Source organism: Sus scrofa, chromosome 14 (genome assembly GCF_000003025.6).
Source record: "Sus scrofa isolate TJ Tabasco breed Duroc chromosome 14, Sscrofa11.1, whole genome shotgun sequence".
Taxonomy (NCBI): Eukaryota; Metazoa; Chordata; class Mammalia; order Artiodactyla; family Suidae; genus Sus; species Sus scrofa.
This window is the reverse complement of record NC_010456.5, coordinates 36,482,996-36,498,797: the sequence shown is the minus strand read 5'-3', so window position 1 is coordinate 36,498,797 and position 15,802 is coordinate 36,482,996. Positions and strand designations below refer to the sequence as shown.

Below are 15,802 nucleotides of genomic sequence, written 5' to 3'. Positions count from 1 at the left end.
CTGACAATTTAACGGCTGGAAGACAGGTGTAGGGACAGTGCTGCCCACCATCGCTCTCCAGCAACTTGTTTGAGGAATCTGGGCTTCCCATTCCTGCCACTTGGAACTCTGTGGCCCTAGAGACCCTAGTACCCAGAGAGAGGATGATCCCCCCCACAGGACTCAATGATAATCCCACCCAACTCTAACCTAGGACAGCCCCCTGGTCACTCTGAGTAACTCATGCCAGTCATCCAGAAGGCAAAGCAGTCACCATGCTGGCATTGGTCACACAGTGGAGAGAGGGAGGTAACTACTTGGTGTTCAGGCAATTTACCAGGGCTTCTCTTAGTGCCCCTATGCCAAGGAGTAACTGTAAATGGGCCATAGAGCGACCCAAGCCTAATAAGGACATGGTAACCAGAGGCTCAGACCCCTCCAGGATAAGGGTCTGGATCATCCCACCCAGCCAGCAGAGGGGGAGGGAAATCTGGGGTGAGTGGTGGAGGAGAAAGATGGTAAGTATTCCCGATGACATGGAAACCACCTGACACAGTGGGGGCTCTCATTCAGCCCACTACTCCTCCTCTTAGAAATTTCTTCAGAAATTGGAGTTCCCCTTATGGCTCAGAGGAAGTGAATCCAACTAGTAACTATGAGGTTGCGGGTTCAATCCCTGGCCTCACTCAGTGGGTCAAGGATCTGGCATTACCATGAGCTGTGGTGTAGGTCGCAGACGTGGCTTGGATCCTGCATTGCTGTTGCTGTGGCTAGGCCAACAGCTGCAGCTCCTGATTCAAGCCCCTAGCCTGGGAACCTCCCACCCGCCATGGGTGTGGCCCAAAAGGCAAAAAAGATGAAATAAAAAGACAGAAATTTCTTCAGAAATTGTGACCAACCAGAGTCCTAGAGAAACTACAAGGTATATGAGAAGCAAATGGCTCCAGGCTGTGCCAGGGTAGACCATGTTGGTGGTGCCCCATCCAGACCCTCCTACCTGGGCGGTGATGCACTCCTCCCCCTGCCCGTCAACAGCTGCGCTGTTGTTAGCTGAATACAGTTGATAGCTGACCTCAGACAATTGCCCTAAGCCAGATGGGAGCCAGCTCTTTGAGGAGGCTAAGCTACTGCCCCCTGGGGGAGACTGAATAAATGACATGGGGTTCAAATGCCCAACCTACTTGCCTCAAAGGGGGGACCAACACCATGCTTTACTTTTTTTTAATTTTTTATTAAAGTATAATTGATTTACAATGTTCTGTCAATTTCTGATGCACAGCAAAATGACCCAGTCGCCATACATATATGCATGTGTGTGTATACATATATATACACATACATATACACGAATACTGTTTCTCACACTATCTTCCATCATGTTCTAACCAAAAGTTTGCATATAGTTCCCCGTGCTGTACAGTAGGACCCCATTGCTTATCCATTCTAAATGTCATAGTTTCAGGCTTTATTTTTATAGACCCTAATTTATGTTCCAAAATTCCCCCATAGGATGTGACTGAAGTTGTCACCAAGCTATTCCTTTCTCTTTTTTTTTTTTTTTGCTTTGTATTTTTTAAATTAAGATAAAGTAAAAAAATTTGTTTTCACTTCAATGAGTTTTGACCAGTATCTTCCAATATAACAGCACAATCAAAAATTAAACATTTCCATCACCACTTCTTGCCCCCTTTCATTCAGTCCCAACTATTTTAACAGCTTTTTTTTTTTTTTTTTTTTTGTCTTTTTAGCTATTTCTTGGGCCGCTCCCACAGCATATGGAGGTTCCCAGGCTAGGGGTCGAATCGGAGCTGTAGCCACCGGCCTACACCAGAGCCACAGCAACGCGGGATCTGAGCAGCGTCTGCGACCTACACCACAGCTCACGGCAACGCCGGATGGTTAACCCACGGAGCAAGGGCAGGGACCGAACCCGCAACCTCAGGGTTCCTAGTCGGATTCGTTAACCACTGCGCCACGACGGGAACTCCCCAGCCTCTTTTCTGATCTTTATCACCATAGATTAATTTTGTCTGTTCTTGAGCTTTATATACATGGAATCACACAGTATGGATTTTTTTTTTATATTGTACTTAATCAACATAACATTTTTGATATTAATCTATACTGTGTATATCAGGGATTCATTTTTTATTGAATACTATTCAACAGTTTGAATATACAATATTTATTTTTCCATTCGTCTGTGGATGGAAATTTGGGTTTCCAAATTTAGCTATTATGGATAAAGCTGCTCTAAACATTCTTGCAAAATATTTTCTGTGAGCACATGTTTTTACTTCTCTGGGGTAAATACCTAGGATTGGAATGACTGGGTCATAGGTGGATGTATAACTTAACATGATAAGAAATTTCCATTTTTCCAAAGTGGTTGAAGGATTTTCCAAGAAGAACATATGAGAGTTCTAATTGTTCTACATCTTGCCAACTTTTACTGTTTTCAGATTTTTAATTTTAGCTACCCTAGTGAGTGTGAAACAATACCCAACTGTGGTTTCAATTTTTATTTCCCTGATGGATGATGATTTTGAGCAGTTTTCCATGTGCTTATAAGCCATTCGTGTATCTTTTCTGCCAAAATTTCTATTCAAATATTTGCACATTTTATTGAGTTGTATTTTTGTCACTGATTTGTCAGTATTTTATATTCTAGATATAAGCCCACAACTGATGTATGTGTGCTATTTTCTCCTAATTTGTGGCTTGCCTTTTTATTTTCTTAATGGGGTCTTTGGTAAGCAGAATTTTTTAATTTTGATGGAGAACAACTAATTTTTTTATGGTTAGTTCATTTTGTGTTTTTTCTTTATTACTTTTCTAATAAAGTTCATTTTTTTTTCAAACATCTATCCAGTTGTTGAAAAGACTTTCCTTCTCTAATGGAAATGAGGCATTTGCTGAAAATTATGTGTGTGAATCTATTTCTGGATTCTGTTGCCTTGATTTATTTGTCTATCCCTGAGGTCATATTCTTGATTAAATTTTTTTTTTCCCTACCTTACCATCTTTCCCTCACCCCCTCGTTTTTTGAGAGAACTTCCCTAATAAATCACTTGTGTAACATTCCCATCACAGGCTCTGTTTTCAGGGAGTAACACCTGAGACCACACACAACAGACATGCAAGTTTATTAAATGAGATACTTTCAGGTGTTAATCAGAGCTGGGAATAAAGTAAACAGGTACCGGCTTGCAAGTGAAGGCTAGCTCTGAAAAGGCCTAAGGAAGCAACATTTAAGTTCTGAGCAATGACAGTGTAAGTGGATGGTTGAAGGAAACTAATCGCCAGAGCCAAGAAGGTCCAGGAACTGAGAGGAAAGAGTGTGGATCTTCAGAGTCATGGTTGAAGCCAGGAAAATGCATGATGGTAAACGTTAGAAAGTAGGGCAAAGAACCAGCTGCCAAGCCAGGCAGGAGTCTATTGAAAAGTGCTTCACATTAGCTGGGGACCTTAGTGGAGGAAGGAACAGCGATCACGTCAGAGTGTCAATGGGACACCCACACCATCTCCAGGGGCTGAGTGGAAACACAGCCTCCCTGAAGAGGCTGTAGGGGGAAGGCATCCTCAAGGAGCAGAATCCTTGTTTCAAATGGAGCAAGGATTTGATCCAAAATTCAGCATGTAGCAAAATCAGTGGGAGGGCTTGTTAAAACAGAAATTGCTAGGTCCCCACCCCAAGTTTTCTGAGTCAGAAGGTCTGGGGTGGGATCCAGGAATTCATAGTTCTAACAAGTTCCCAGGTGATGATGATGAGGGACCAGGGACGACTCTTTGAGAACCACTGGCTTAGACAATACCATGTCAGCAGAGTGTCAGTAGTTCAACACTGGCAAGGCCACTGATGGGTTTGGTTAATAAAGTTTTACTGGCACACAGCCATGACCATTTTTTCACATGTCATCCATGGCCGCTTTCCTACTGGCACAGATAAGTAGTTGCAACAGAGACCCAAGCGGCCTGAAAAGCCTGATATATTTACAGTCTGGCCCTTTATAGAAAACATTTGCTGATCTCCATTCTATTTTATCTTTAGACTTCTGAAATTTCTTCATGATGCGACTGGAGAAGGAGGTAACCAAAATAAGAGTCATGATTTTTTAAACCTAAATCTCTGCTCTTCCATTGTCTTTGAACTTAAAGGTTTCTGCTCTTTTTGGGGGGGGGGGCACCCGTGGCACATGTAGGTTCCCAGGCTAGGGGGTCTCATTGGAGCTGCAGCCGCCAGCCTATGCCACAGCAACACGGGATCCGAGCTGCCTCTGCAAACTACATCACAGCTCACGGCAATGCCGGATCCTTAACCCACTGAGGGAGGCCAGGGTTCGAACCTACAACCTCATGGTTCCTAGTCAGATTCATTAACCACTGAGCCACAATGGGAACACCAAAGGTTTCTGCTCTTAAAGATTATTTATCTTTTTAGTGAACTCACAGTGGAAACTGAGATGTATGTTTTTAAACATACCAAGGTAATAATGTTGATTTTTAATAGAAGTTAGAAGCAATAATTTTTTATTTTATTTTAGTTTTTAGGGCCACTTTGCTCCATCATATATGAATCATCACAAAACTATAAGATGGAAAGAAATTTCTCTACAGAGAGGAAGCTGAATACAATATATAATCACCGAGGAGGGCTTCCCTCTTTCCCTACTTTGGACCACCAATGGCTATCAATTCATAATAAAGATTGCCTATGTCTACAGAGAAAAGACTTCTGGTTGCCTAGGGTAGGGGAGGGGAGGATTGGGAGTTTGAGATTAGCAAATACACATGACTATGTACAGGATGGATAAACACATCCTACTATGTAGCACAGGGAACTATATTCATTATCCTATGATAAACCATAATGGAAAGGAATATGAAAATATATATACATATATACACATATGAGTCACTTTGCTGTGCAGCAGAAATTGACACATGATATATCAACTAGATGTCAACCAAAATGTTTTAAATTAATAAAATTCTTAACCCTGAATTATATAAGGTACCAAGTATGTGACAACCCTAGATTAAAAAATGAAATCACCCACTTTATACAACTCAAGAGACTTATTTTGGTTTATTACTACAATGGAAGAAGTTTCAGCATATGAAATATTAAAATTTAAAACAAAAACAAAATAATACTCTCTCCACATATTTGGTAATGTGGAAATTTAGAGTTGCGCTAAATTTAAATTAAGATAATGATGGATGTTAGAGTTCCTATTGTGGCGCAGTGGAAACGAATCCCACTAGGAACCATGACGTTGCAGGTTCGATCCCTGGCCTATCTCAGTGGGTTAAGGATACATCATTGCCATGAGCTGTGGTGCAGGTCACAGATGCAGCTCAGATCTGGCATTTTGGTGGCTGTGACATAGGCCGGTAGTTGTAGTTCCGATTGGACCCTAGCTGGGAACCTCCATAGGCCGTGGGTGCAGCCCTAAAAAGACAAAACCAAAAAAAGAATAAATGGTTATTTTTAAATAGCAATAATTTTATTTTATTTTTTAGGGCCACACCCACGGCCTACAGAAGTTCCCAGGCTAGGGATCTAATCGGAGCTACAGCTGCTGGCCACAGCCACAACCCAATCTGAGCAGCATCTTCAACCTACACCACAGGTCATGGCAACGCCAGATCCTTAACCCACCAAGCAAGGTCAGGGATCAAACCCAAAACCTCACAGTTCCTAGCCAGATGCATTTCCACTGCGCCATGATGGGAACTCCCCAGCAGTAATTTTTTAATTTTTAATATTGGCCAAAACAACAACTTATACCAGTCTAATTTTTCAAAAATTACACTGATCTATAAAATATCAAAGTCTGGGAACCCCTGTACCCAGGTACTACAGTGGTGCTGTCAATATCTCACCTGCCTGTCCACCCCCTTGAGCACTGTGTTGAGTGGGATTCTGAGGTCCTGTCTGATCTCACAGGAGAGTGTGCAGTGATCGATTGGTGACGCTTGCATGGGCACAGGACGTCAGTGTGGAGCCTGGGCTGCCCTGCACCTGCCGTCTTCAATAAGCGTGATGATCAGCAAATACACATACATGCCTAGGTCTGATCTGGAGATCCAGGCGGTTCCATGACCACGGAGCCCACAGCCCGCTCACAAACACGCCCCAAGGCAATGAGAGAGGGAAATCGGGTGCAGACGCCAACATGCACTGCAGGGCACAGCTGGTTGTAAGGACCTCAGACGTGGCCTCAAAGACAGAGGCAATCTTGTCATTATCAAGTAGATCCTGCTGCCCCACACGAGCAGTATGGCAACCGGGTGCACCTGGCCAATGACTGGGGCCCAAGCAAACCACAACCGGACCTAACGTGGCACCACGCACACGAGTATAAAATGCACACAGCACCTAGGATCTTTTTAGCCTCCACCCTCATCGCCCTGCCAGAGAACCATTTTTGCCACACTGGGGAGGAAACCGCCCTTTTTCCACCAGAATGCGTGGATTAGACTGGGTCAGGAATAATTTACGAATAGCGGCCTTCTTCAGCAGAAACACTGACCACTGAGAGTCAGGGGAGGGAGGAAGGGAGAGGCCCGTTAACTGTTCACCTTTGAGCCCTTTGAACTCTGTACATATATTGTCTGTTCAATCTGAAGTTTCCAAAACTTAGAACCATCACTACGATCATCGCCTAAAGAAAGGCATTTGCTAATTTCCACGAGAAGAATATAAAGGACACCATCAAGGCCATCTTTCCCCATAAAGAAGGGGTGGCAACCTCATACGGAATAAGAAACTAAATGTCAGTCATATTTTTGTGTTTTCTTACAAAAATATAAACTTCTATTTTGCCATATACACTGCATGTAATGGACATAATAGAAGGTTATTATTTAGGAGAACTCTTAGGTGGTATAACTTTAAGTAAAACTCATCTAATTTATTCTGACCAATTATTTTCATTGTGTCAACTGAAAATCCACTTTCCTCTATGAGTGTGGGAAATACCCACAGCACCTTCACTAATCTTTCAGAGTCTTAACTATTCTGGACAAACCAAAAAAAAAAAAAAAAAAAAAAATTCAGGAACCAAACCTGTAGGTCTCTGGCTATTTCTCCTGCCTTCTCAAGGTGGGGCCCGCAAAAAAAAAAAAAAAAAAAAAAAACAGAGGCTGCAGGTCTGAGTTCCAACCAGCAAGTGTTACAATGATACATATTTGGTCAATAAATTGATATTTTTAAAAATTGACCCACTGCCAGGCACTTTAAGAGCCTATTAAGGTCTTACAATGACCATGGGAAGTAGCTACATCAGCCACCTAACAAAGGAGGGAATTAAAGCTCAGAGCAGTTAAGCAACTTGCCCAGGAACACACAGCATGAAAGGAGTAAAGACAGATTCACAGGCCACTCAGCCAGATGGCTGGCCTTACTCACTCAGCATCCCTGCCCATGGGGCTCACTCAGGGCTGGCTCCCTTCTCGAGTTTCTACTGCCAGTGGGTCCTGCCAGGAGGATGCCAGCTGAGGGAGAGAGGAGACAGTAGAGACACTGGGCTGAAATGGTTTGGGCGGAAATCGGGTCAGACCCTGGCCGGTCAATGGACTTGGTGCTGCTTCCAATGTGCAACACATGGCCATCTGGGCTTCTCCATAAATGCAACCCCGTCAGGGCCCCTGGTCCATGTACAGATGAAATCAACCCAAAGAAGCAACTGGGGGAAACCAGGCCCCTCGAGCTGATGAGCAGAAAGGGCCGCTAAGAAAATATGGATGCATTCAAATCTCACAAGGCCAGGTAGGCTGCTGCTCCCTCCACGCAGCCCCAGGCCAGGAAACCATTTCTTAAATATTAAAACGTGGCCTCTAAGCTGGGAGATTAAAGGAGACGCAGCCCTGTTATCTCAGGTAGGCGTCTCAGAGGCCCTCCTGGTGGAGCCGTAACAAGACCCCTCCATGAGGGGAACTAATCACCCTGAAAGCTTTTGAGGGTGGAGGGGAGGAGGGGCAGCTCCAGCCAGCCTGGCCTCATTCCCACAGGGACCCACATAAGGGGGAGAGAGCTACCTGCTGTATGCTGGGGTCTCGGCCTCCCACAGGCGCAGAGCTCAGAGCTGGAGACCAGGAAGCCCAGCCCGGCCAGACCCATTGCACAGACGGGGCTCGTCAAGTAGCACTCGGGCAGCAGCAGGGCCAAGGACGCCCAGGGTGCTCTTGCAATTGTCGTAACCAGCGTGGCAGCCTGCCGTCCAATCTGAAAGGCGATCCAGGAGTGGGCTGGACGCCGCTGGTTAAAGAGTCAGGAGTTTTACAAGTTCGTTGATGGAACTGTCAGTCGCTTGAATCAGCCGCAGCAATGCTTCTCTCCTGGCAATTTTTTTCTGGCCCAGATTGCAGGCATCCTTCCCCTTTCAAAGCCCACTTGCTGGGGTGATCACGATATGCAGGCAGCAGGAGGTAACTGAAAGGATTTGAATTTTAGAACCTCAAGACTCAGAACAGGATCCCAGCGCCTCAGCAACTAAGTGTCTGCAGGTGCTTGAGTCAGTCACGTGACATCTCTGCCCCATCCCGTGCTCACGAGCAAAAGGGAGAGAGGATCTCCACTGGCTAAGCGCCTTGAGGATTAAATGAAATAAACATGTGTAAAGCCCGCACAGGGGCTGCTCTAGGGCAGGGCACCGATGAAATTGACACAGGGGTCATTTTCAGGGCTGTCCTCCACGGAATTGTGGATCATGCAAAGGCAGAGTCTGTGCCTGGCACACAATAGGTGCTCAGTGGATTCTAATGAACGGAAATCAACATGGAGGCATTAACATCTGCCTTTCTCACCTCCACGCCCCCTGGGGGGCCATCAGCTCTATCACCACCAGAGCTGGCAGAGAATAACCCTTCTCTTGTAGAATTGGCCCTCATCTGGGTGGTACCCTTAACGAGCTGGTGTTATCACGGGGTCTGCGCCACCATTCTACCAATAACTCTTACAATAAGAGGTAGAGGGGCCAGCCGGCATGGGACTTTTTTATAATCCCCATTTTCCAAGGAAATATACACCACCTGAGTTTGCCCAAGCCCTTCTCTCCACTCGCAATGCAGTTCCATCCCTGCTCTGGGAGTCCTGCCCATCCTTCAAGGCTCAACTCAGGCATCTCCCACCCTGCTCCTCCCCTCCCTTTCCCTCCCCTGCAGTTAGGGACACCCCTGCCTTCTCTGCTACAGGCTGAGCCACAGGTTCCAGACAGAGAGACCGGGGTCCCCCTCTACCCCGGGGTGACTTTGGGCAAATCATTTGATCTCGCAGAGGCTTGAGTTTTCGAAAAATTCCCCAGAACTACTGCAGGCCTTACACAAACAAAAGTACGTAAACACAGGGCCTGGTACTTACTAGCAAGCCCTTGATAAATGGTAGCTGTTACTTTTACTGAAAAAAGGCCCTTTTTCTCCAACTCTACAACCAACTCCCCAGCACATGCGCACACAGCCACACATAAGCCCCTTCAAGCAGGTGGAATGCTCAGCAGGTAGTGGTTGGTGAACAGCTGGTGATGCAAGACAGCAGAGGGTGAGTAACATATTTTGTCTCTATCAAGCACCTACTGTGTGTAAGATTCGCACATGGAGAAAAATGGGATAAAGGGATGAGCTGGGGCGTTCTGGACATGAGGGAGGCCAATCTGCACGGGGAACTGGGTTTGTCTGCTTCAGGAAGCAGGACCAAGCTCCCAACCATCAAGCTGCAGCACTTCCCCAAGTTTCCTCACCTGCAAAACTGTTCTAGGATTCCACGTCATGGGATTGTGTGAGCATTAGATCCGACAACCCACGTAAAATACTAACACAGAAGAAATGGAAAAAAAAAAAATGCTAGCCTTGGAGTTCACATGGAGCAGCAGCAGTAGCAGCAACAGTAGCAGCAAAAAGAAAAAAAAAAAAAAAAAAAAAATGGTAGCCTTGGATGAGATTTGGCTCAGCAACAAACCCAACTAGTATCCATGAGGACTCGGGTTCAATCCCTGGCCTTGCTCAGTGGGTTAAAGATCCAGTGTTGCCATAAGCAGTAGTGTAGGTCACAGACATGGCTCATATCTGGTGTTACCGTGGCTGTGGTATAGGCTGGCAGCTGCAGCTCCAATTAGACCCCTAGCCTGGAAACTTCCATATGCTCCAGGTGCAGCCCTAAAAAGAAAAAGAAAAAAAAAAAAATGGTAGCCTTTATCAATGTGCTGTTACCAGCAGTGATAAAATCGGGAAGGATTTATCATTGAGTACCTTAAAGGAAAGGGAGAAAAAAAGGGATGAGAGAAAACTGGCCTTGGGCTTTCCTTCTATCTGCTAACAGGGAAAGGCCCCAGACTGGGAAGAATGGTATTAGTCTCGGTGTGCTCAGCTGTAAGGACCAGACCGTCTTGCCTGAAACAACCGAGTTTAATTTCCCACCTAACAATTCCAGAGCAAGCGGCCAGAGCTGTTTGGGAGCTCCGGGAGGCCGAGGTGCTGGATCAATGTCACTGAAACTCTCTTGACCTCAATTCAGGGACTCGGCTCCGCCATGGCCCTTGCCTGCCAGCCTCCAAAAACAGTGGGGAGGGGAGAGGTGGAGGGACATTTCCTGGGACACCCACCCCCACCAAGAGCTGCTGTGGGTCCCACTGGCCAGAGCTGGGTCCTGTGGCTTCATATAAGCCAAGGAAGCACAGGCAGAGGGAGTGGTCTTGCCAGGAGAGCTGAGAGATTCCCCAAGCCCCTGCGGCTTAGCCCACCTTCCCGTAGACCAGATGCTCCCCTTGTTTCCACAAGTGTTGAGATTTTATCAGCAACAGCCCCGAGGGGTGGGGGTGCTGGGGGGCCCACCATAGTCTTCTTCCCTGAAGGCACAGGTGGAAGAGCAAAGGGCTGGGGCAGAGGCGATCCCGCCCCCAAAGCCCCAAGGTGCTGAAGGACTCACATGGGACTTATTAGATGCCAACTGTGTTCCTGGTCCCATTCCGATGGGGGTGGGGGTGGGGTAAGGACACCCAGCTCCTGCTCCTAACAGGACAGTAAAGTCAGTTCTAGATACAAGACACACACACAGCTGTCGAAAGAGTCGACCCCTCAATTGCTCCAGGCTGGCCAGACTTTGTGGGTCTCAACGCCCTGGGCCTGCAGAGCAGCCAGGCCAGGGGAGATGGGGGGGTCGAGGGGCTCAGCCCCAGCAAAGGCAGAGAGGGGTCAGCAAGCCCAGCCGAGAGCCCCTTTCCCACACTGCAAAGACTTGTACGAAATGTCAGGGCTGGTCCCGAATGCTGGGCACACACAGAGGAAGCCCAGGCCCCATCCTCAGTGAGGTCACAGTCCTTCCGGCCCCGACTCAAGTCTGTACCGAGTACACAACAACAACAACAACAACAGTGGCAGCAATAAGTGCATGTCATGTGCTGGAAACCAGGCAGGCACCGAGCACTTCACAGGGATGAGCTCGCTGGGCTCAGCCGCAGACGCCCCGTGTGACCAGCAAAGCCCTCTCTGGCCTCTGCTTTCCCGCCTGTAAAAGGGACACTCCAGCTTCCACAAGGTTCTGGGGGCTTCTCGAACGTTGCTGCCCAAGAGAAACACCTGGGGACCTTGCACAACTCCCGAGACCCTCGGCAGATCCCAGGTCGATTAAATCAGAAAGACCAGGGGTGGGAGCCAGGCATCTGCGAGTTGTTTTGTTTTCCATCTCCAGGTGATTCCTACTGGCAGCCAAGTTTGGGAATAAGGATGACAATTTCCTGGCCTCCTGTGACAGGGCGAGGATGGCCCGTATAGAATGAAGATGCCTGAGCCTAAATTAAATGAAATACCCAGAAGAGCCAAACCCATAGAGATAGAAAGCAGATGAGTAGTTGCTGGGGGCTGGGAGGAGGCAGGAGTGGAGAGTGACTGCTCGATGGTCCGAGTTTCCAAAAGGACATGAAAATCTTGGGGCTCTAGAGGGGGATCATGGTTACACAACACCGAAGGGACTAAATGCCACTGAGCTGTACACTGTAAAATGGCAACTCTTGTGTTAGGTGTATTTTAACCCTAAACAAAGATGAAACGAAGTAAATGAAAAGTACTTCAACTAAAACTCGTGTGTCTCTGGGAAGGTCAGAGCTTTGTGGGCAAGCAGGGGGAGGAAGAGTGTCAGGAACTGGGCCCCTGGAGGCAGACCGGGGTTCAAATCCCCAGTCTGCCTTGCTGACTAGGTGCTGTGTGACCCTGAGCAAGTGACCTCACCTCTCTGATCCCCTGTCATGCCTCTGTAAAATGGAGGTAAGAAAACCGCAGGACTTCAGAGAGCTATATGGGCTCAGACAGAAAATGCACGCAATACACTGCTTGCCGACTGAGAGTTATTCTGACGCAAAACCCTAGGGATTTCAGGGGAACCAAGAACTCTGGGGCCCAGAGAGGGAAGGGACTTGGGCAGTCACCCAGCGGGGTAGAGGACCAAGGAGCAGGAGCATCCGGGTTCCCAGCTTGGCCACCTCCCTCCACTTGAAAGGGGGGAGGGAGGCCAGGGAACCTGACTCACCTGGTCCTGGAGCGAAGGGTGGGGCTCCTGGCCCTCACCTGGCGCTGCCGGCAGCCCACACCCGCCACCCGCCTTTCATCTCCCCTCCCCTTGGCTCCGGGCGCTGCTTTCCCAATTGCCCAGGTGACGCCAGGGCCCGGGTTCTCGGTTTCCACGGGGTGCGGGGCGGGCAGGTGCAGCTGCCGCCAGGTGAGGCCGCCCCACTGAGGCCTGCCCGTCGGTCCGCTTTGCCGCCTCCCGGTCTGTGGCGCCACCTGCTGCTATTCCTTGGAGGGACACAACCTCGGCTCTGACTTCCGGCTTCAGTTCAACAAATTCACTCAGGAGCACTTACTATGTGCTGGCTATGGGGTAGGGTGCCTGGGATTTGCACAGTCCCATGCTCTCCAGGAACCTGCCGTCTTCCAGAAAACTCAGATATGGCGAAGTCAAGTAGACAGAAAAAGATGCAAGTTGTAATCATTCCTGCCTCAGATACACAATAACTGGTTGAGGAGATGAGAGGAGGAAGCCTTACACCAGGAAAATCTCCACACAAAATTATGAAAGTAATTCATGCACTGGACATAGTAGGCGCAAAGACCCTAAGGTAGGAAGGCATCTGGCTTTTTAAGGAAAAAGAAAATGCCCAGGGGCTGGAACCTTATGTCTTATCAGATGATACCCGCTATCTAGACTCTCACTGTTCCCATGGGAGAACCAGGACCTGGGGAAGGACCTGCCTGGCCCTGCTTGCAGAGTGAAGCAGTGACGGCCATGTCCAGAGGACTCCTAGCCGAGGGCCCTCTCCCCCACTCCACCACTCTCTCCAGCCCCAACTGCCAGCAGTTATCAAGCATCTGTTCATTTAATGAACGAACGTTTCTGGAGTAGCTATTATATGCAAAGGACTAGGCTAAGCATTAAGGGCATACTGCTAAATAAGACAAATTCCTTGAGATGCCTTCGTCTAGTGAGCACATCTCACCAGACCAGGAAGATTAGAGAAGGTTCGCCCTTCCCCAAGAGACAAAATCCTAAAGGAATGACTCTCTAATTGTGGAAATCTGGGACAAGAAGAGGCCAAGAGAGGAGCTATCTTTGCACTCTCTAGAGCATACCATAGGAACAAATGATTTTCGTCAATCCCTGCCCGCCCCCCTTCTAGGCAAAGTGAAGCTTTAGTTCTCAAGGGGTTGAGTCGGGATACTCAGCTGGCCCTCTACTGAGATGCCCGAATGCTGGCAGCAGATTAGGCTCAGAGGATGTGTTAGTGATAGCAGTTCACCCCAGCTCCTAGAGAGAGAACTTGTCCTCCGCCTTCTGCAAGAGGGCCTTCAAGACATGCTGGGCAGGTCAGGCTGATGGGGCTGGAGTGACCCACCACCATCGTCCTCCTTTCCATCATCCTCATTCTTTGGACTTAGCGTCACAGCATTGTTCCACAGTTACTCTGAACCAGCCCTCAAGGCCTTGACTGACTGACTGATGTTTCAAGTCCTTGATTTATTAAACCAAAGAAGGTTTGGTGGTCACCGCTGGTGTCCTAGCATTGCCTTTCGGGGCTGGGACATGCTTACAAAGGTAAAAGCCACCCCTGCACAGCTCGCAGAAGAGGCAGGTTGATGTTTAACCAAGTCATTTCAACGCGGTGTGATAAAAGTGCTGCGGTGGCGGTAATTTCCACTTGCGAGGAAGCACCGAAGGTCATGGATTCATCCTGCCTGGAGAGGCCTTGAGAGGCCTTGAGAGAGAAGTCCTACGTGAACCACAGAACTTTGATCTGAGTCTCCGGTCCTGTGGTTCCCAAAGTGTAGTCCTGAAGCGGCAGCGTTTTCACCACTCGTGGACTTGTTTAAAATGCAAACTCTGACTCTGCGTCTCTGCAGCGAGTCCCAGCAATCTGCGAAGTTCTCTGAAGATGGAGAACCTCTGGGTGAGGCGAGAAGGAGCAGAGGAGCCTGTAAATCAGTGTTTTCCACAAGCAACCAGTTGATTTTCGGTGAGGCCAGTCGGTGTCTGGGAACAGCACCTGAGTTAAAATTCCTGGTTTTTCTTTCCCCCCAACTGTTCCATTCCCTTTTCTTTCTTTTATTTTGTCTTGGAATTACTGTCTCATCTTAATTCTACGAGTGGGTTTGTTCTCAGAGACCATCAGGAATCCGCCAAAAAGAACCAAAGTGGTCAAATAGGGGATAGAGTGACCACCCATTCATTGGTCTGGGATACTCCGGTTTTAGCACTGAAAGTCCCCAGTCCTAGACAACCTTAAAGCCTGGGACAAGCCAGGACAGTTGGTCATCCTAAGTCGGCATTTATATATGCGCTTTACTTCGACTAAGTAGCAAACAACACAAAATGCTACGAGTTTCCTCTTGTAATTTCTACCAGTCCTCATCCCAGCCCAAATATCCTAATCGTCATCATTGTTGTTCTGATGCTCTTGCATTTCTGATGCACTTTCATTACCAAAACGCATAGGCACAATGTTAGCGGTTTCGTTTTTATGACCACTGGACTTAGGAATATCATAAAACCTGACCGTAAGGTTGAAAATGAACATTCTATGAGACAGCAATTCCACTATTAGGAGAAACTCCTGGAGAAATTAGGTGGAAGAAAGTTCCTTGCTATATGGGTGGTCAGTGTCTCGTGATATGGAAACAACCTGGTTATCAACAGGAGAAGGGACCACCGCATGGTACTGAGAAATAAATGAACCAAAGCCACATGTATTTTAACTCAGCAGGACCCTTTGGGGGCTTCCCAGGACAGGCCCCTCCCCTACATCCCCTGCTTTAGCTCTTCCCTGAAGCACCTAGATGATAGCATAGGATGCACGTTTCCTGAGTTGTTTTTCCAACAATTAAAACCACTACCAGATGGAAGAAATTACATGTTGATCAATGAGCATGATTCAGCACCTAACAACTGATCACCATCAACCAATCAGAGAATTGTGCACAAGCTCATCACCTGCCCTGGGAACCCCTCCCTCACCTGGCTTCATGGAAACCCTTCAGGGAGTTCCAGGTTTCTGAGCAGGAGCCACCCACCCTCCTGGTATTGGTGCCTCTACAATAAAGCTCGTGGTACTTCACCACAACCAGGTGTCAGTCGTTTGTCTTTATTGCGCATGTGCAAGAGGACACGTTTCTTTCAGTAGCAGTCAGGGCTTTGGAAGCCAGGCAAGTGGATGCCTTACCTGTAGTACACTGGTCCCTTGCTGGGGCGACGCCTGCCTGTCCAGCAGCCAGGGGATGGTGGGGTGGATGCTGCTTGTCCAGCAGCTGCCCGGAGCACCAGCCATGGACGTTGCTG

At 47.8% G+C, this 15,802-nt stretch overlaps 1 long non-coding RNA gene across 3 annotated transcripts in view; it reads right to left on the bottom strand.

Moving 5' to 3' along the window:
• The window catches only part of LOC106505934, a 624,744-nt gene extending 609,160 nt beyond the window's left edge, over nucleotides 1–15,584 (bottom strand). The window contains exons 1-3 of one of the 3 annotated variants that reach the window (XR_002338784.1): nucleotides 12,503–15,584; nucleotides 8,026–8,419; nucleotides 7,397–7,482 (exon numbers count right to left, since the gene is read on the bottom strand). This is a non-coding gene — a long non-coding RNA (uncharacterized LOC106505934). The other 2 variants (XR_002338785.1, XR_002338786.1) reach the window with 2 other exon arrangements.